The sequence below is a fragment of the Coenobita brevimanus genome, chromosome 20 (genome assembly GCF_032717465.1).
Source record: "Coenobita brevimanus isolate Jiangsu-jjx chromosome 20, ASM3271746v2, whole genome shotgun sequence".
Taxonomy (NCBI): Eukaryota; Metazoa; Arthropoda; class Malacostraca; order Decapoda; family Coenobitidae; genus Coenobita; species Coenobita brevimanus.
Window position 1 is genome coordinate 17156987 of NC_136973.1, and position 20955 is coordinate 17177941.

At 41.2% G+C, this 20955-nt stretch overlaps 1 long non-coding RNA gene across 2 annotated transcripts in view; it reads left to right on the forward strand.

Moving 5' to 3' along the window:
* LOC145391902 (uncharacterized) overlaps positions 1-20955 on the forward strand; it is a 79756-nt gene that overhangs the window by 33865 nt on the left and 24936 nt on the right. For both annotated transcript variants that reach the window (XR_013895915.1, XR_013895916.1), the window contains exon 2: positions 13761-13821. This is a non-coding gene — a long non-coding RNA (uncharacterized LOC145391902). The remainder of the gene's footprint in view (positions 1-13760; positions 13822-20955) is intronic.

Consider the following 20955-nt stretch of genomic DNA (forward strand, 5'->3'; position numbering starts at 1 on the left):
TAGATTTCTCTCTCTTAACCCAAACTTAACCCTCAATTGGCCAACCGAGAAGAAAAGAATGAAATTATACTTAACTGAAAGATTCCGTTAATTTATATACGGTGGTTAAATCACTAGGGTGTGGCGATGTGCGCCTTTAACCCAGTCTAGTTTGGTACTGACTCTATGCCGTGCATTTCTTACTTCTCGTCGAGTTCGACTCTTCAGTATGAAACAGTTGTTGTGTCAAACTCTTATTTGAAACAGTTATACTGTATTTCTTAGTTCTGAGTTCTACATGGCTATATTAAAGTGTTGAATTGAGTATTCAAAGCTTCAGCAGCTCGATCATAGGAGTTATATTTTTACAAGTTATGGTTCATATTAATTTATATCTCCACAGAAAGGGAAATTATTTCCTTTCCTTTTATTAGGAGTAGCATTTGCAAACTTCAAACCTAATAACCCTAAATATGTACAAGTTTACCTTTGAAATAAACAGATAGGAGGAATTTGACTTAAAGCAACCCTTCACTGAACTGTCGTTATAATTCAACAGGTGTACTGTTTAATGTTTCAAAGTGTTGTTCTGTTTTGCTTGTGAAGGCCTCCCAATTGGCTCTCTTATAATTAATGCATGTATGTCTGTGCCCAGCTGGGATGATTCTAGTTTTGGTGGTGATGATGATTGAGAGGTGGTCAGAGCCAGGGGTTTTGACCACTCTTCAGGATGCTGTGGGGGTGAAGTTTGGGGAGCAAAAGGTGATATCTGGAGATGATGGGAGGAAGAGGGCTTGGTGTGGGGTGTGGATATGTTGATGGAGAGTATTGAGGGGATTGTAATACCAGCCCTTTGACAGTGTCAGGGTTGTTGACATGCCAGGCTGACGCCTTGGCGTTGAAATCACCACTCAGGATGATGTTGGGTATGTTAGTGATGTGGTGTATTTGTAGAGAGTAATTGTATGATACTGTGGGGGACAATTGGGGGGGAATGTATGTATTGGCGATTGTTATGTGTGATTTGTTACCAGTGCATATTTTAATTGATTGTATTTCTGTTGTGGTGTTATGTAGGGGGAGAAGTGACTTTGTGTGTGCACTAGTATCTGAAAAGTTGATGGATTTGTGTACCAGGATGATGAGTCCACTGCTACCACCGTCAGCCCAGTCTTGTCGAATGGTGGTGAAATTATGAAATGTAGGTGTTTTTTGTGTTCTGTGTAGTTTTGTTTCTTGTAAGATGGCAATATGTATGTTTTGTTGTTTGATGAATTGTGTGAGTTCTTTTTTGGTGTTTATCCCATCTATATTTATTTGAAGAATGTTTATGTTGTGTGTACAGTGTGTGTTGGGTGCTACAGCATGGGAGGGAGGTGGAGGTGTGGGTGGAGGGGAAGCGGTAGAAAATGGTTGTGATGGAGGTAAGGGTTGGGGTGAATTAGAATGGGTTGGAATGGGAGGGGTTGGGGGATTGGATGGTGTGGGAAGGTTCAGTGGGTTAGGCTGAGGAGGTTTGGAGGAAGTAGGAGTGGGGTTGGTGGGGGGGTTAGTGGGTGGGGGGAAGGAGCATAAGGAGCAGGTCCAGGTGTTTGTGTAACTATTATTTTCTGGATGCAAGTGTTGTGCAGGTGTAATGGGTCCAGTTTTTGCAGGAATTCCACTGAACTGAACCCTTTATCTGTTGGCTTGAAGTGATAGGTTTTGAGCATGTTGGACATACGTATTTGTTGGCAGGTCCTGGATCTCTCTCAATGTCCCCGGATAGAAGAAGTCTTCGAGAAATGACCACCGGTGAGTCGTTTCTTGGTGTAGAAATAATGGTGTTGTTGTGTGTGTTGTGTTGAGAGATATGGTACTTTTTCCGGGAGACCGAAGCCACTCCCAGGTTCTTGGGCCCCATGAGGGGCCGGGTAGGTTTACGGTGGTTTGACCCCCATGCTGTCCTCCTCCTCTGCTTTGACAGTTTTTGGGGGTAGACCCACAGAGAAGATGCCACTGCTTCAGGTCCAGTTCAGTGGGGTTAGGGAGGGTGTCCTCAACTGTAAAGCCTAAAATGCCCCCAAAACCTCTGTCACAAACCTGTAGTGGTAATCTATTTGGGAGTACAGTAGTGCACCAACTTTCGCTACAGCAGGATTCGCGGAATCCACTTTCGCGGCATGCACCAAATATTCCCTAACTTCCACTTTCGCTTGAAAAAAATTGATTTTCGCGCACAAATTTTGGGTTTGGGACAATATTTTGAACTTTGAATTTCCTGCACCACCCGCCCCAACCCACCGCCATCTTGAATGACGTCATGTCAACACTCTGTCCACCCATTCCCGCCATTGTGTACGAGCGTGTTAGCTCCATTGTGTTGGATTCTCACGGTTCAGTGGCCTCTACTATACCTGGTAGTGTGGGGAAAGGGCCTGGTGGTGTGGGGGGAGAGCCTGGTGGTGTGGGGGGAGGGCCGGGAGGCAGTGGTGGTGATAAAAAGTGGCCGGGACATTCAAAGTCGGGAGGAAAGGCCAAGGCTAAAAGAGAGTATCGTGTTGGAGTGAAGAAACGGCAGTATAATAATGCATCAAGTTGCATCTGAGGAGGCAGAGAGAGAGAGTGGTAGCAAGGCAGCAAGAGGTGGCGCCAATACGTCTGGCGTGGCTATATAAGCCCGCCACGCGCCTCGGATACTTACCCCCAACATCCATTAAACACCTCAACCTGGTCTCTGTGGTATGTTTCTCCTCATATAATGTGTACTGTACAGTTTTTATTGTTTGTATCTCGCAATGCAATGTACAATAGTGATTTGATGTACTGTATTGCAAGTGAAAATGAAAATCTGATGTTACTTTAGGATAACCGGGAACCAATTAGCCTTTTTGCCATAAAGACAATGCCCCAACTTTCGCTAATTCCACTTTCGCGCATTATTTTTGGACCCAATTAGGCGCGAAAATTGGTGCCCCACTGTATCTCTGCATTGAGTGGCAAGCCAAATGATTTCCTGTAAACCAGGAAATCATCTGATATGCTTGATGGTAACCTTATAACCAGCCAACACATGTGTCTTACATGCCAGCAAGTGGGTTGGCGGAGGGTTAGTTCCCCTCCCCGGAAAACAACTACCTAAAAATACAAAGAAGAAGCATCGGACCAGGTGTGACCAACAGGTGATGACTAACTACCGAGCAAAGGACATGGTACGGATTGCGACTTTTAATGTAAGGAGTGTGTTTGGTGGGGTGAGAAAGAGATTGTCCAGGTGCTTGATGGTGCAAAAGTAGACATATGTGGTTTAACTGAGACTAAATGGAGGGTTGATAGAGTGGGAATATGGATGGGGTATATGTGCGGGAATAGGTAAGAATGAGAGAACAAAAGATGGAGTATGTATTGTTGTGTGCAACAGATGGAAGGAGAATACAAAAGAGTATTGTTCAGTTGGTTCAAGGATTGTGTGGATAAGTTTGAGAGTAGGATTACAAATGTGGGCGATTGTGTGTGTGTGTATTTACCTATTTGTAGTATACAGGAATTGAGCAATGCTCGTGTTGTCCTGTCTCCATATCCACATTTATCAAGTCTACCTTTACACACATGAATGATTATCTCATGCACCACCTCTTTGTCTGAGTCGTTCTAAATATTTAAGAATATACCTAATTGTGATATACACGGAATGTACTATGCTCGTGGGTTTCCGTCGCTGTTTCTTAATAAGTCGAATTTAACTTTAAACTCGTTTAAGTTTTTAGACTGGACGATTTCTTTGTCCAGGCTGTTCCATAAGTCTATACTTCTGTAAGGAAAGCTATATTTCTTGATATCCTTCAAGCAGCTTGACTTTTTCAATTTCATTCCATGTCCTCTTGTTGCTCTCTTATCCCATACAAACAGATCTTCTTTGTCAATTTTATCTACTCCCACCATGGTCCTGAACACCGCAATCATGTCTCCCCTCTTTCTCCTTTCCTCTAACGAAGGCAAATCCAGTTTTTCCAGCCTCTCTCTGTATGACAGGTCTGTCAGACTGGGGACCATCTTGGTTGCTGTTCTTTGTATTCTCTCAATCTTGTTTATATCTTTCTTTTTGTGTGGGGACCACACTACCGCTGCATATTCTAACCTGGGGCGGATCATGGCCACTATCAATTTTTTCATCATTTCCTCATCCATATAATGAAATGCTACTCTTATGTTAGTCAAGAGCTTATAAGTCTCTCCAACTATCTTGTTAACCCCTACACCGCGGGCTTGTTTACCAATTACTTGCGTGTGCCGCGGGGTTATTTGGGCTCCGACAGACTCTCAAAAAATATTTGCCAAAAATCAGTTATTAGTCCTAGAATAATAAAATTACATATGCTTATGGCACATACCTTCAGCTTTCTCCTGGAATGATTGTTGAGCCTTCGTCGGTTACCGTAGGACTTGTGGAGACCTCTGAAGTAGGGTAACGAAGTCTCCACTTTACACTTCCCGACAACCCGTAATATGATTACCACAGCCAGATACAAACACTATAAACACTATTCTACAATTTTCAAGTAGTTTGGGATCCATACTCAAAAAAAAAAACGCTGTGAAAGCAATGGAAATTACGAGCGCGTCTGATCGTCGCACTGGCACTAGTTCGCTCATGGTAGTCTGTCATTTATTATTCATAAAACCCCTCACACTTTATATTTCTATTACTATATAACACTTATATATATCTACAGTCTTTATCCATAAGTTTCCTTCAGTAGTATTAGTTTATTGTCACTGTAGGGATTCAATTTCTTTCAGTAAAATACGTAGCATTCACTTTCTCGTCCTGTATACTGGCATTGAGAGTGAATGTCACTTTCATCTTCACTCTCATAACTCATAGCATTCAGACATGCTAGAGTGAAACTTTCACTTTCATTACTCCTAGGGTATATACTCGTATTCTTATAATACTACTCATTTACATTTCTATTTACGTTCTCTATTTTATTTACGTTATTTACATTTCTATTTTATTTACAGTGTTATGCACTGTCACTTGAAATAACTTATAAAACTATTTTCCATTGTTCACGTATATTTACATTCATTACTTTCACTTGCTGTTTACACATTATTTACACATTATTTACAATTCCACTTGCACTGTTTTACTCAATAGAAAGATCGTAGTCACTCTTTTATCAATTGTCAGCCCTTTACCTCTTTCCACACGAGGTTTAGTAGGGGGTAAAGGTCACAGAGCCATTTGCATGGGGGTGAAAAAAGGCCTTGAAGTCAGCAAGATGAAACATACGTCCTCTCACTTCGGAAGATGAGACTACACTGATAACGTAGGGGCCAGGCCAGCTAGCCTAGAGGCCTGCTTTAGGGGTTATTCAGAGTTACCAATATTACTTCTTGAAACAGCTAAGTCTAGCACTGATATGATTGGCAGGAAATCTAGACAATACATTATAAATTTGGTAGTTCCAGGTGAATGTAAATATCATTTAGGGTTCTCCCTTCCCTCCTTACATGTATATTTATTACGAAAATAGATTAGAGGCCTACTTAGGAGATATATAATCAGAGCTACCAATGTTAAATCTTGAAACAGCTTTGTGTAGCACTGATATGATTGGCAGGAAATCTAGACAATACATTATAAATTAGGTAGTTCCAGGTGAATGTAAATATCACTTAGGCTTCTCCCTTCTCTCCTTACATGTATATTTATTACGAAAATAGATTATACGGCATATTTCAAGGGGAAAAAAACAGCGAAAATTAGCGAACGAGTGCACGTGAGGTGTTGTCAGGTGATAATTAGCCAATTCCAGGTGTATGGCACTCTCACTTACCTGATTTCTTTCTTGTATATATTATTTGGTATAAGAATACGACATAGGGCTTATTTCAATGGATGAAATCAGTGAAAAATTCCAGGGAAGATTTACTTAGCGTAGCAAGGCCGGGCAGGTGAGAGAATAGGGTAATGGAGGGGGGGTAGGGAGGGGAGTCAAGAACGGGGAGAAATGGCTAAATTGTCAACAATGGATGGGAGTACAGATGAGATTAGGAGTGCTGACTAGTGTTGGACATTGTCAGTACTGATAGATGATACAAGCCCCCACTTGAAAGCCCGGGTGAATTCAAAATAACACAGAATCACAAAAGCGATGCCCCGCGGTATGATCCCTTGCTCCCAAGCGTCACGAAAGTGACGCCCCGCGGTTAAGGGGTTAATGTGCTTTTCTGGTGACAAACTATCTTGGACCAGCACTCCCAAATCTTTCTCTTCTCTCCTTTTTGTGATTAATTCATTACCCAAAAAATAATTCAGTGATGGTCTCCTGGTACCATTTCCAATATTTTACATTTCTTTACATTAAATTTCATTTCCCACGTCCGGCTCCAATTGTGTATCCTATCCAAATCCTCCTGCAGTATTTTACAATCCTCCTCAACCTCTATCTTCCTCAAGATCTTTACATCATCAGCAAACAGACTCGCATAACTGTTCACTCCATCTACCATATCATTTACGTAAATCAGGAACATTACTGGCGCCAACACTGAGCCTTGAGGGACTCCACTTGTTACTTCCCTCCATCCAGACATCTTTTCCTTTATTACTGTCCTCATTTGTCTGTCTCTCAAAAAGTCTCTCATCCATTCCAGAAGTTTCCCCTTTAGTCCTCCTATATATTCTAGTTTCCACATTAGTCTCTTATGAGGTACCTTGTCAAAGGCCTTCTCTAAGTCTAAGTACACACAATCCACCCAACCATCTCTCTCCTGTACCACATCAATCGCTCTTGAGTAAAAGCTCAACAAGTTTGAAACACATGACCTTCCACTTCTGAATCCAAACTGACATTCAGCCAAAATATTCATCTCTTCCAGATATTTTATCCATCTGTCTTTCAGGATTCTCTCACACAATTTTGCGACCATGCTGGTTAGAGACACTGGTCTATAATTCAGGGGTTCTTCCCTGTTTCCTCCCTTGTAAATTGGTACCACATTTGCCCTCTTCCATTCTTTTGGCACTTTCCCCTCTTCCAGTGAGCATACAATTAAGCTGTGAATTTTATCTGCCAGTTGTTCTCTGCATTCCTTCAGTACCCAGTTAGAAATTCCATCAGGTCCTGGGGCTTTCCTTACATCTTGAGTTTCCAGTAATTTATACACTTCCTGCACCTCCACTTTTATATCTTTCATCACCGGAACATTTCTAATCACTCCCTCCCCTTCCACAAGCTCCTTTTCTTTAGTGAAAACTGACTGGAAACGTTTGTTCATTATTTCTGCTTGCATTGCCGCATCCTTAAAGACCTCTCCATCTACTTTCAGCTTGGTGATTCCTTCCTTTTGTTTCAGTTTGCCATTAACAAATCTATAAAACAGTTTGGGTTCATCCTTGCATTTGTCAATTATACCTTTTTCAAAATTCCTTTCTTCTTCCCTACGTATTCTTGTGTACAGTATTTGTTTCTTGTTCTTTTATATTCTTCCTTTGTTCTGTCGTTACCTCTCTTTCTCCAATTGTTCCACGCCTTATCTCTCTTTTTTTTGGCTATCATACACCTTCTATTAAACCACTCCTTTTTCCTGTTTTCTTTCCCTCTTACTCTTGGTACAAATTTTTCCACTCCCAAATTATAGAGGTCTAGAAAGATATCCCACTTCCTCTGTATCTCTCTTGTTTCTCTGAATTTTCTCCAATCCGCATTTTCAAAAAAGTTTCTCAATCCTGTAAAATTTGCTTTGCCAAAGTTGTATCTTCCCTGTCTATGAAGCTCATCTCTTGGCTCAACGTTTCCTATTAACATCTGGAACTCAGTGACCACGTGATCACTTTTTCCCAAAGGACAGAGATATTCCAATGATTCTATTACATCGGGTTCTTTGGTGAACAGTAAATCTAACCTTGCTGGTGTGTCCTCACCTCGAAACCGTGTCTCTTCTTTGACCCACTGCGTCATCACATTATTCATTATTATATTTAATAACATAGTACCCCACGAATCCTCGCCGCCTCCCGAGTACCATTCCTCCCAGTTCACCTCTTTACAATTAAAGTCACCCACCAAAATTATATTATTGCTTTTCTCAATTATTTTTTGCAAGTAGCTAGCCATATCTGACAACATCTCATGGTATTCGTCATCCTTCCATGCTCTCGTCTTTGGGGGAACATACACTACCGCCATATCTCTCTTAACATTCTCTCCAGTTTCTAATTTCATATATATATCACTTCAGCCCTGCCTTCTCCCATTTCCACAGTATCTACATTTATGTTGTTCTTCACTGCTATCATCACTCCTCCTCCCTTTTTTTCTTTTCTGTCTTTTCTCCACAGTTTGTATTTACCATCTCCCAAATGAACATCAATATCTTCTCTTAATTTGGTCTCTACAAAGCACATGACATCAGGTTCATGTTCTCTCAAGAAATCATTAATTTCGATCCTTGTCGATATGAAACCATCAACATTAGTATATATCACCTTCAAATTATTTTTGACATTATTAATACCCTCTTCTCTCCTACTCTCTGTCCGTACCACTTCCTCAACTTCTGATCTTTCACAACCATCCCCCCTAGTTTCCTTCACTTCTATTTCCTTAAATACCATTTCCTTACTTTCATATCCAATACTCTCCAAAAAAAGTATTACGTTCTTCCTCTGTCCTCTTATCATTTTTTTCCTTTACTTCTTCCTTTAATGATTTTAAAACTTCTCTTTCTTCTTCATTCAGATCTTTTCTTATTATAATATTTTCCATCCCCGCCTCTTTGCTTAATTTCCAGGTCACTTTAAGTATCTCATTTATTACACTTTCTGATGTAAACTTGACTCTCATTGGTCTTGTTTCCCCTTTCTTATAAGGCCCTATCCTCCTTACTTCCTCAATTTCTTTTACCCACTTGTCTCCTTCGGGGTCAATCTTGCCTAATATTCCTCTCACCATGTTCGTGTCTCTCTCGAGTCTTGCGAACCTAACCTTTTCTTCCTCTTCCCTGTTTCCAAATACTACCACACATCTGTTCCTTTCTACAGTTTCTCTCACTATTTTCTCTTTTTTCTTCAGTATTTTCACTACATTTTTTTCCATTTCTTTCTTGTTCATTTCCCTTTCTTCCTGGATGATCTCTCTTAAGCTGACCACTTCTTTCTGTTCTTCTTCTACGTGTGCCCACTTTGCCTTGTGTTCTTCTAGTACATTACTCACCTTCTCCGTTTTATTAGTACTCTCTTCAAGTTTCCTCCTCAGTTCAACATTTTCCCTCTTCAAATTCTTAATCTCTTCATTGGCTGTTTCGTTGGACTGGATTAGACTCTGTATGGTGGTTTCCGTATTTCCTGACACATCCTTTATCACTAGATTCTCTACTTTTTTTTCGAGTTCACTAATCCTCATAATTAATGTTTTCACCAGGTCCATGACATTAGTATTAGCATCAAATCCTTGAAATTCCATTCCCTCATTGTTTACATTTTCGGCCATCTTTAACGTACCGGTAAAGTACCTGAACAGCTGTTACCGAATAAGCCACAAACATTCATGTATACTATTGCCAACAAATCTTTACATTTTTGGTAGTCTACCAACTTTCATTATTTTAAATTTACAGAAAGACCTTAGGAGACAGGACAGACAAAATTCCTGGAACTACTCAAGGTTAGGAGCGATGCCTGGGACGACCTCTCTCTCCGGCGGTTCGTGTGTGTGTGTGTGTGTGTGTGTTCTTACCTAATTGTTCTTACCTAATTGTATCTTTACAGGAATGAGTCAAGCTCATACTGTCCCATGTCTTAAACCATATTTATCGTACATATCCTTAAATTTATGAATTGTTTTGGCACACACTATTTCATCCGGTAGTGCATTCCACTGATCAATTGCTCTGTTTGGGAAACTGAATTTCCTCACGTCTTTATCACCTCTCTTCTTAAGTAGTTTTTTGCAGTGTACTCTTGCTGATGCTTCTCCATATGTTAAGTAATCATTTATGTCTATTTTCTCCTTTCCTGATATACATTTATATAGCATTATCATGTCACCTCTTTTCCTTCTCTCCTGTAGTGTTGGTAGATTCAGTTTATTTAGTCTTTCTTCGTAGCTTAGGTCCCTTAAGCTTGGTATCCGTCTTGTAGCGGCCCTTTGAACTTTTTCAATCTTGTCTATGTGCTTTTTGAGATGAGGACTCCAGACTACTGATGCATATTCCAGGGTTGGTCTAATGAATGATGTTATTATCCTTCTTAGCATGTCTTCATTTATGTATGTGAATGCTATTCTCATATTTGCAAGCAGTGTATACATGTTCCGTACCTTCTCGCTGATGTGGTCAGCCGGAGATAGTCTGTTATTGATAATCACACCTATACTCAGTTTTTTTTTATTGAGGCAAAGATGCACTTGATAGGTTGGTGACGATTGGCTGAATGCAACATGTCCGAGTAACGTTTACTAACCCAAATTTCCCCATCAGATATATGTTGTCAATTAATAATAAAGAAATTATGAAGTAATGTTGCATTCTGCCAATCATCACCAATCTGTCAAGTGCATCTTCGCCTCGATAAAAAAAAATGAGTATAGGTCCTTCTCTCTTTCTGATGTGTGTAGGGTTTTATTTCCTAACGTACAATCCCAATCAGGCCTTTTTCCACTTTTACCAAACTTGATTACATGACACTTGTCCACATTGAATTCCACTTGCCATGTATTACTCCATTCATGAAGTTTATTTAATTCTTCTTGTAGCTCTTTACAAGACTCTGTGTTAGTAATTCTCCTTTGTATTTTTGCATCATCTGCAAACATAGCTTTGATTTCCAGTGTTAATGTCTACATCATTTATATGCACTAAAAACATGATTGGTGCCAGCACTGAGCCCTGTGGTACTCCACTAGTCACCTCTTTCCATGATGAGTAGTTTCCCCTTAGTACTGTTCTCATTTCTCATTTTATGAGAAAATCTTGCATCCAACAAAACAGTTTGCCTCGAATTCCTCCTTGATGGTACGGTTTCCATAAAAGTCTTTGGTGTGGTTCTGTGTCAAATGCGTTCTTGAAATCTAAATAGATACTGTCCACCCATCCTTCTCTTTCCTGTATTGTGTCTGTTACTCTGTCATAGTAGCTCAACAGATTAGTAACACATGATTTTCCTTTTCTGAAACCAAACTGTCTTTCTGTTATCATATTGTGTTCTTCTAGATGATTTACCCAAGCTTTTCTTATAAGCTTTTCTAATACCTTGCTTACAACACTGGTCAGTGATACTGGTCGGTATTTGAGTGGATTTTGCCTATTCCCTTTCTTGAATAAGGGGTCAATATTTGCTTTCTTCCAAGTATCAGGTAGTTTACCTTGACTCAAGGATTTCTTGAAAATTAAAAATAATGGTTTACTTAACTCCTTTGCACATTCTCGTAGCACCCAACATGAAATTTCATCAGGACCATTTGCTTTTCCTCTGTCTAATTTACTTAACTCCTCCTGTATTACTTTTTCTGATATTTGTATATCTGGTAGTATGTGTGGCCTTGCATGTTCCACATAGTCCCTCTCAAAATTTTTTTCTTCTGTAAAAACTAATTGGAAATTCTTATTTAGTGCTTCACAAATATCTTTCTCTTGTGTATAGGTGATTCCCTCGTCTGTAATGGATTGTATTTTATCTTTTACTTTGGTTTTGCTTCTGATGTATCTGTAAAATAGCTTTGGTTGATCACTACTTTTATTTATGATATCCTCCTCAAACTGTTTTTGGGCTACCCTCCTTATTCTTGTTTAATCGTTTCTTGCCTGTTTGTAATTATTATATGCCCTTTCACTATTGTGTGGATGTGGATGTAATAGGAACACACTGAGGTGGTTTGGCCATGTGGAGAGGATGGAGGGTGAAAGAGTGACGAAGAGAGTGTATGTGAGTGAGGTGGAGGGGGGAAGAGGGAGGGGGAGGCCGAGGATGAGATGGAGGGATGGGGTGGAGAGGTTTATGAGAGAGGGGGGTGTGAGTTGGGAGCAGGGCAGTGAAATGGCGGGGGACAGGGCGACTTGGAGGCGATTTGTTTGTGGCCACCCCAAATGGGATTGAGGCGTCTGGCAATAGGTAGATAGATAGATAGTTTTCTGTATTTATTCCACAACAAATCTCTTCTTTCTTTTGATTTTTTACATTCTGTATTGAACCATTTCTGTATTTTCTTACCTGCTTCTTTGTGTTGTGGGATGTACTTCTGGACTCCTATTTCATAAAATTCACAGAATTTTTTATATACAGCATCTAAATCTTGTCCTCTAAGCTCATTTTCCCAATCAACTTATAAGAAATACTTCTTTAGGTCATGATAATTTCCCTTTTTATAGTTTAGGCTCTTTTGTAACTATCATTGCTGTTAACTATGTCATATGCTATCCTGAAGTTGCAATTTAGTACTGCATGGTCGCTTTTGCTGAGTGGAAGGTGATATATTAAACTGTCAATATAATTTTCTTGCCTAGTAAATATGAGATCTAGCATTGAAGGTACATCGAGTCCTCTTTTTCTGGTGGTTTCCCTCACATGTTGCATTAGGAAAAACTCTTGCTCGAGATCCAGGAGCTTTTGGTCCCAACAGCTTTCTTGGCTTATTATGTCTAGAGTATTCCAATTTATATTTGTATTAAAATCTCCAGTTAGTATAATTCTTTCCGATTTCTCTTCTATTTTATGTAGTAATGCTCTTAAACTCTGAATTGTACTCTCTGCCAGGTCCTCATATACGTCTCTTTCCCATGTGTTTGATCTGGGTGGCATGTACAAATTGGCTACAATTACTTTCCCTTCAGATGTGTTGATCTCTTCTGCAATCAGTTCTACTTGTGACTGTATATCTAGTTTTATTTCATTGACTTTTAGATTTTTCTTAGTTAATATTATAATTCCTCCTCCTTTTTTTAAGTTTCTATTTCTTCTCCATATATTATATTCCTCCAAGTTTAATATGTCATTTGATATACTTGGTGTTAATTTTGTTTCAGTTAGGCATATTATATGTGGTTAATTTTCTCTGACATAATCGTTCATCTCTAATAATTTAGATACCATTCCATCCACATTTGAGTACATCAACTTAATGATCTTGTTTATATACTTGTCATGACTTGGTTCTACTACCTTCCTCCTTTTTATTCCCTCCTGTTCATGTACCACTTTTGTACCTGCAATCCTATTACTTTGTAAAAAAATGTGTTCTTCTCCTCTTCTGATCTTCCCTCATTTTTTGTTTTTGCTTCCTCCCTCTTCTCTTTCAGTTTGTGTGTGTGTGTGTGTGTGTGTGTGTGTGTGTGTGTGTGCACCAAAGCAAGATTGTGCAAGCAGAGTGAAAGAAGAGTTTTGGGGAAATGTAGAAGCGTGAATGGAAAAGTTTGGGAGGTATGAGACAGTGTTTGTGATTGGCGATATGAGTGGAAAAGTATGGAATGTGAAGATGTGTTGGGGTGCAGTTTGACCTTACACCTTGTCCTAGTTCCCTTCTCAAACTAAATTCCAAAAAATGCTACGTGTTTGACTGGGGAACTCTTGGCCTAGGTTAACCCCCATTTTAATTCAGAAGCTCTGCTCCAGAGTAACCACCTGGGTAAAGTGCTATTCATAAACAGAGTAGGTAATATGAAATAAAACTCAACGTGGGTTTTCTTTTCTTATTAACACTAACTTGGAGACATTAAAAAATATAAGGGGTTTTGAGTTAAGTATGAGGTAGCACCATAAATCACTAAGTTAGGTATCACTTATCCATTCTTTTCAGGTTGTCTCCATCAGTCCTCTGGCCTGATCTCCCCTGGCAGTCTGCACCTGGGGCCTGTCAGGTAGGTCTGAGTCCAAGCCTTCAAAGTCCATTCCAGACTTGAAACTCAAAACCCATTCCCATAAATCCAACATACTTCTTATACTAATTATGGTCTAATTAAAACTAACTGTGCTTTGGATATCTGTCTATCTATTGCCAGACACCTCAATCCTGCAAGGGGTGGCCACAAACAAATCACCTCCATGTTGCTCTGTCCTCCGCCATTTTGCTCCCCTGCTCCCAGCTCGTGCCCCCTTCTCTCATATACCTCTCCACTCCATCCCTCCATCTCATCCATGGCCTACCCCTCCACCTCACGCACATACACTCCCCTCATTAGTCTATCACTCTCCATCCTCTCCACATGGCCAAACCACCCCAGTGTATTTCTCCTGATGCTTTCTGTTACATCCACATCCACACCACAATGTGCCTTCACTTCCTCATTTGGGAGTCTCTCTCTCCATGTAGCTCCACTTGCTTCTCTCAGATAACTCATTTCCACTGCTCTCACTCTTGATTTGCATCCCTCCAATAAGGTCCAAGCTTCACTTCCATACATTAAAGTTGGTATCACAATACTGTCATGAAGTAACTTTTTCTCTTCCATGCTCACATCCTAATTTCTTATCACTGCTTTCAGAGAACCAGCAACCTTTTTTCCTTGCTGCACCCTTTCAATGACTTCACCTTCTAAATTTCCATGTTTACTTGTCACACTACCCAGGTACCTAAATGCACTCACATTTTCCATTTCCTCCTCACCCAGCCTCACTGTACATTCAGTGACTTCATTTCTCTCGAAGACCATACCTTTACTCTTCCCAACATTCATCTTTAGATTCCATTTCTGACACACTCTCCCAGACCCATTCACCAAGCCTTGCAGTTCCCCTTCGTCTTCACTTCTGCAAACAACAATACAGGAAGTTTCCAAATGATGCTCTTTCTCTCATTAGGGTTGCTCCAACATCCACTGCCCTACCTTGTAACTCTTTTATAACCACATCCATTTACAGATTGAACAACCATGGAGACATGACACATCCCAGTTTCAATCCAACATTCATACAGAAAAATTCACTCAGTTCACTATCCACACACACTGTAGCCTTAGCATCCTTATACACACTCTTCACGACATTCAGCAACTTCCCATGTACTCCAAATATTCTTAATATTTTCCATATTCCTTGTCTGTCCACTCTGTCATATCTATCTATCTATCTATTGCCGGATGCCTCAATCCCGTTTGGGGTGGCCACAAACAAATCGCCTCCAAATCGCCCTGTCCCCCTCCATTTCACTGCCCTGCTCCCAACTCACACACCCCTCTCTCATATACCTCTCCACCCCATCCCTCCATCTCACCCTCGGCCTCCCCCTCCCTCTTACCCCCTCCACCTCACTCACATACACTCTTTGTCACTCTTTCACCCTCCATCCTCTCCACATGGCCAAACCACCTCAGTGTGTTCCTCATAACGCTTCCTATCACATCCACATCCACACCACAACGCTCCTTGATATCCTCATTCATCAGCCTGTCTCTCCATGTGACTCCACAGGCTCCTCTTAAATAACTCATTTCCACTGCTCTCACTCTTGACTTGTGTCCTTCCAACAACGTCCAAGCTTCACTTCCATACGTTAGAGTTCGTATCACAATACTGTCATGTAGTAACTTTTTCACTTCCATGACCACTTCCCTGTTTCTTATCACTGCTTTCAAAGAACCAGCAACCTTTCTTCCCTGCTGCACCCTTTCAAGCACTTCACCCTCCACACCTCCATCCTTACTTATCACACTACCCAAGTACTTAAGGGGGCCGACCACCTTTTTAGGCTAATTTTCGATGATGTTGGCCGTTTTCTGTTATGCCATCCAGGGGGTAGTCTAACGCCCCCTCTAACCTCATGAGGAGTCATAAGGGTGAAAACCCATTCTAAAGCTGGTAAATTCAGGCTTATTTGAAGGTATCTCGAGCTAATACGCACGCCAGAAACGTGTTTATAACCAACATATTGTTTGCAAAGTTGTTTGCCATCCTAAATACTCTGACAGTTGTTTTATATTGACAAAAACGTATGTATTTATCACTACAGCCTTCTGTCTAGTGACATTTGGTAATCCCTCCCTCACACTGTCATCTGTCACGAAGAGAGAGAGAACATCATTCAGTGCCGGGTGAGTCCCTGTACAGAGTAGGTCTATGCCCCACGCCTCAATCATTCCCCTTGACACTCGCACCTTACTTGATATATTTTTCTATTCTCTTTTGGGCATACCAACAGCTTCAGCTAAGATGCCAAAGAAGCCTGCCAAGAATGCTAGAATGCGTGCATTACGCCTACAACAGCTACGCATGACAGATGTCCTGCCACGCCCACCATCACCCATCCCGCCTACACCTCCCACCAAACCTCCCTCACAACCTTCTACATCAGGCACAACACCTACCTCTCCACAACACCTACCTCTCCTCCTGATTATGATTCTTGGTGTTTTTACAAGAGGTGGGAGGCAGACAAGACCCAGCCATGTCGCAAACACAGTGATAAGCCTGGATACCTGAGCAAGTTGTCAGACGAGGAAAGGAAGATGGTGAAACAGGTTTACCTGGACTTGACTGATGAGAAACTGCTTAGTAGATGCCTGAAAGGACGGACCCAAAATCCCAACGAGAGCATTCATCACAAGCTATGGATGAAGACCTCAAAGTCCAAGTATGTTGGCCTTGGACGTGTCACATTTCTAGCTCACCAGGTGTCCCTAGAACACAACTTTGGCTATGAGGCGGCTTATTTGCTAGCACACCTTGGTTTTGGAGTCACAGATAATAAGATAGCTAACCTTCAATATCTCCAAAAAGAGTGCGTGAGGACCAGCACCCCTCGGAGGACCAACACCCGCCAGAAACGAAAGACACCCGATGATGATGACGATGAATTTTACAGTCCTGGGGCCTTCTAATATGACAATCCTGGCTACAATGAGTGGGAGGGGCGACCCATGATACCCTTATACTATCATATTATGTGAATTCTTTTGTTAGAAACAATAACTTTCTAATCGAGGGCTATACTTAGTATGAGGGGACCAGGTGCCAGTCAGTATATCAGCACATTCTTGCCTGTACCTTGTATTTACTTGCCTATATGTGTAAATCCATGTTGCATATACAATGAGAATAGTGTATAGTACCTCTACTAGCAATTTCATAAACCCATCTTTACTAAAACGCACGGTATACGTGTTCAAAACCTTCGAAAATCTTTGACAGCGATTTTCTCAAAATGTAAGTTATAGCACTTTCAAGTCTATTAACTCGAGAACCAATGCACCTACATAAAAACTAATGATACCATTGGAATCAGCGTAAAAAATACAATAATTACACACAGGGATTTTCCCCTAATCTTTTCTGTTCGTTCACACGAAGTACTCAAAGTCCGAAACTTAGCAAAAAAAATTAATTTTCTAATTACACTAATTTCCTAATACCCTAATTTCGAAACTAGAGCAGGTAAATGAAATCCCTAGCGCACAGTTATAGTAATAGTGTTGATATGCAATGTGTCCTAAGGAAATTACAATAAAAACATCTTGGTATGTCTAGATAGTGTATTCTATCTATCTATCTATAGCCCGACGCCCCAATCCCGCAAAGGGTGGCCGCAGACAAAACGCCTCCAAGTCACTCTGTCACCCACCATTTGACTCCCCTCCCCCCAACTCACCCCCCCCTCCCTCACATACCTCTCAACTCCATCCCTCCACCTCATCCTCGGTCTACCCCTCCCTCTCCCTCCCTCCACCTCACCTACATACACCCTCTTAGTCAGTCTTTCATTCTCCATCCTCTCCACATGTCCAAACCACCTCAGTGTATTTCTCCTAATCTTTTCAACCACATCCACATCTACCCCACAACGTTCCTTCACTTCTTCATTCGTCAACCTGTCCCTCCATGTCACTCCACATGCTCCTCTCAAGTAACTCATTTCCACTGCTCTCACTCTTGACTTGTTCCCCTCTTGCAAGGTCCACGCCTCGCTTCCATACGTCAGGGTAGGGATCACAATACCATCATGCAGTGACTTCTTAACTTCCATACTCACCTCCCTATTTCTCATCACTGCTTTCAGTGTGCCAACAGCCTTCCTTCCCTGCTGTACCCTTTCACGTACTTCATCCCCCAAAGTTCCATCCTTACTCATCACACTACCCAAGTACTTGAATGCACTCACATTCTCCATATCCTCACCATCCAACCTCACTGCACACTCTGTGACTTCATTCCTCTCAAACACCATAACTTTACTTTTGTTTACATTAACTTTCAGCTTCCTCCTCCTACACACTGTCCCAAATTCATTCACCAAACCTTGCAACTCCCATTCATCTTCACTCAACAATACTGTATCATCAGCAAACAGCAACACCGGAAGCTTCCAAATCTCACCCTCATTCATTAGGGCCACCCCCACATCCACTGCCCTACCTTGTACCTCCTTTACGACCCCATCCATATATATATTAAACAGCCATGGAGACATTACACACCCCTGTTTCAGTCCCACATTGAGATCAAAGAACTCACTCAGCTCACCATCCACTCGCACCGTAGCCCTAGCTCCCTCGTACATACTCTTCACAGCACTCAACAATTTCCCCTCCACTCCATATATTCTTAATACCTTCCACATACCTTTCCTATCTATTCTGTCATAAGCTTTCTCCAAGTCCATGAAGGCAGCGTACACTTTCCTTCCCTTCTCTAGATACTTTTCCACTAAACATCTTAGAACAAATATCTGATCTACACACCCTTTTCCCTTCCTAAATCCCCCTTGTTCTTCTCCAACTAGCTCCTCTGTCATATGCCTAACCCTATCAATGAGTATTCTACCATATATTTTACCAGTCACACTAAGAAGGCAAATACCCCTATGGTTACCACATACTTCTCTCTCCCCTTTTCCTTTGTACAGAGGAACAATTATACCTGATTTCCAGTCCTCTGGAACCCTTCCCTCTTCCCAAGCCAATCTACACAACTTCCATATCCACTCCACAACAATCTCACCCCCATACCTAAGCATTTCACCACACACTCCATCAATTCCTGGGGCCTTTCCCAGCTTAATCTTCTTCATTGCTTCCACTACTTCTGACCTACTGATCTCTTCCTCCCTCCTCTTTTACTATTTTGTACGAAAATTTCGACACAAAATTGGCCATAACTCGAAAACTATTAGACATATCCGATTTATTTTGGTATCAGTTTTAACTACTAATGGACCCCTATAACTGTGCCAAAAATGGTTATGATACCTTAAAAATTACCTGCCCCTCAAGAGTAAAAAGTGGGAGTCCCCCTTAAACGTACTCACATTTTCCAATTCCTCACCATCCAACCTCGCTGTACATTCACTGACTTCACCTCTCTCAAAGACCATCACTTTACTCTTCCCTACATTCACCTTTAGATTCCGTTTCTTACACACTCTCCCAAACTTATCCACCAAGCCTTGCAGCTCCCCTTCGTCTTCACTCAACAACACATTATCATCTGCAAACAACAGTACAGGGAGTTTCCAAACACTATCCTTTCTTACCAGGGCCACTCCAACAGACCCTACTTTGTACCTCTTTTATTACCCCATCCATGTACAGATTGAACAACCATGGAGAAATGACACATCCCTGTTTCAACCCAACTTTCAAAGAGAAAAATTCACTTAGTTCACCATCCACACGCACTGCAGCCTTCGCACCATTGTACATACTCTTCACAGCATTCAACAACTTCCCATCTACTCCATATATTCTTAACACTTTCCACAATCCTTGTCTATCCACCCTGTCATATGCTTTCTCCAAATCCATGAATGCCGCATACAACTTCTTTCCCTTCTCTAGAAACTTTTCCACTAAAGATCTAAGAATGAATATTTGATCTACACAACCTCTTCCCTTCCTAAAGCCTCCCTGTTCTTCTCCAACTAATTTCTCTGTTCTTTCTCTAACACTGTCAATAAGTATCCTACCATACACTTTTTCTATTATACTAAGAAGACAAATGCCCCTATGATTACCACACACTTCTTTTTCCCCTTTTCCTTTGTACAAGGGAATAATTATACCTGACTTCCAATCCTCCGGGACTCTACCTTCCTCCCAGGCCAATCTGCACATCTTCCACATCCATTCTACTACTATCTCTCCCCCATGCTTCAGTATTTCACCACACACTCCATCAATTCCTGGGGCTTTCCCTGATTTAACTTTCTTCATTGCTTCCACAACTTCTGTCCTACTGATTTCTTCTTGTCTTCTTACCTCCCTCCTTCTCCCGGTCATTCCCCAGCCACTTATACTCGCATTACTTCCATCCTCTATGTTCAACAATTCCTTAAAATGTTCTCTCCATCTGCTCACTTTTCCTCCCTTCTCCACTAGTAATCTACCATTTTTATCTTTCACTCTCCTGCTAACTTCACTTCCACCCTGTCTTACTCTTTTCACCTCTTTCCGGAACATTTTCTTACAGTCCCTCCACTTTACACTCAAATTGCTTCCAAATTCCTCATCCACTCTCTTCTTACTCTCTCTTACTAATCTTTTCACCTCTTTCTTTCTGTCTACATATAACTCTCTCTTCCGCCTCTCAACTTCTTCCACGCCCCTATTTCTCATCCATTCATTGTATGCTTTCTTCTTTTGTGCCACAGCCTGTTTCGCCTCTTCAGTCCACCACGCTGTTCCTTGCACCCCCCTCCGTCTTCTCTTCCTTCCACACACCACATCACATGCTGCACATATTTCTTCTTTAACTATCCTACACACACCTTCCACGTCTCCCATCTGCTCCAATTCATATTTGCCCAATCGTTCCTCCACTTCTTTCTTATACTCTGCCTTTTTCTCATCCTCTTGTAATCCTTCCACTCTCCTTGCAACTACTCCTTCCTCTTGTCTTTCCCTTCTTCTATTCCTCCATCTTACTTGAATTCTAATTCTGGCCACCACCAAGTAGTGGTCAGAAAGTCCACTCCCCCAACCTCAGTAAACTCTTGCATCCATTACACATCTTCGCATCCTTTCATCCACACACACATAATCAATCATTGCCTTCCTTTCATTCAG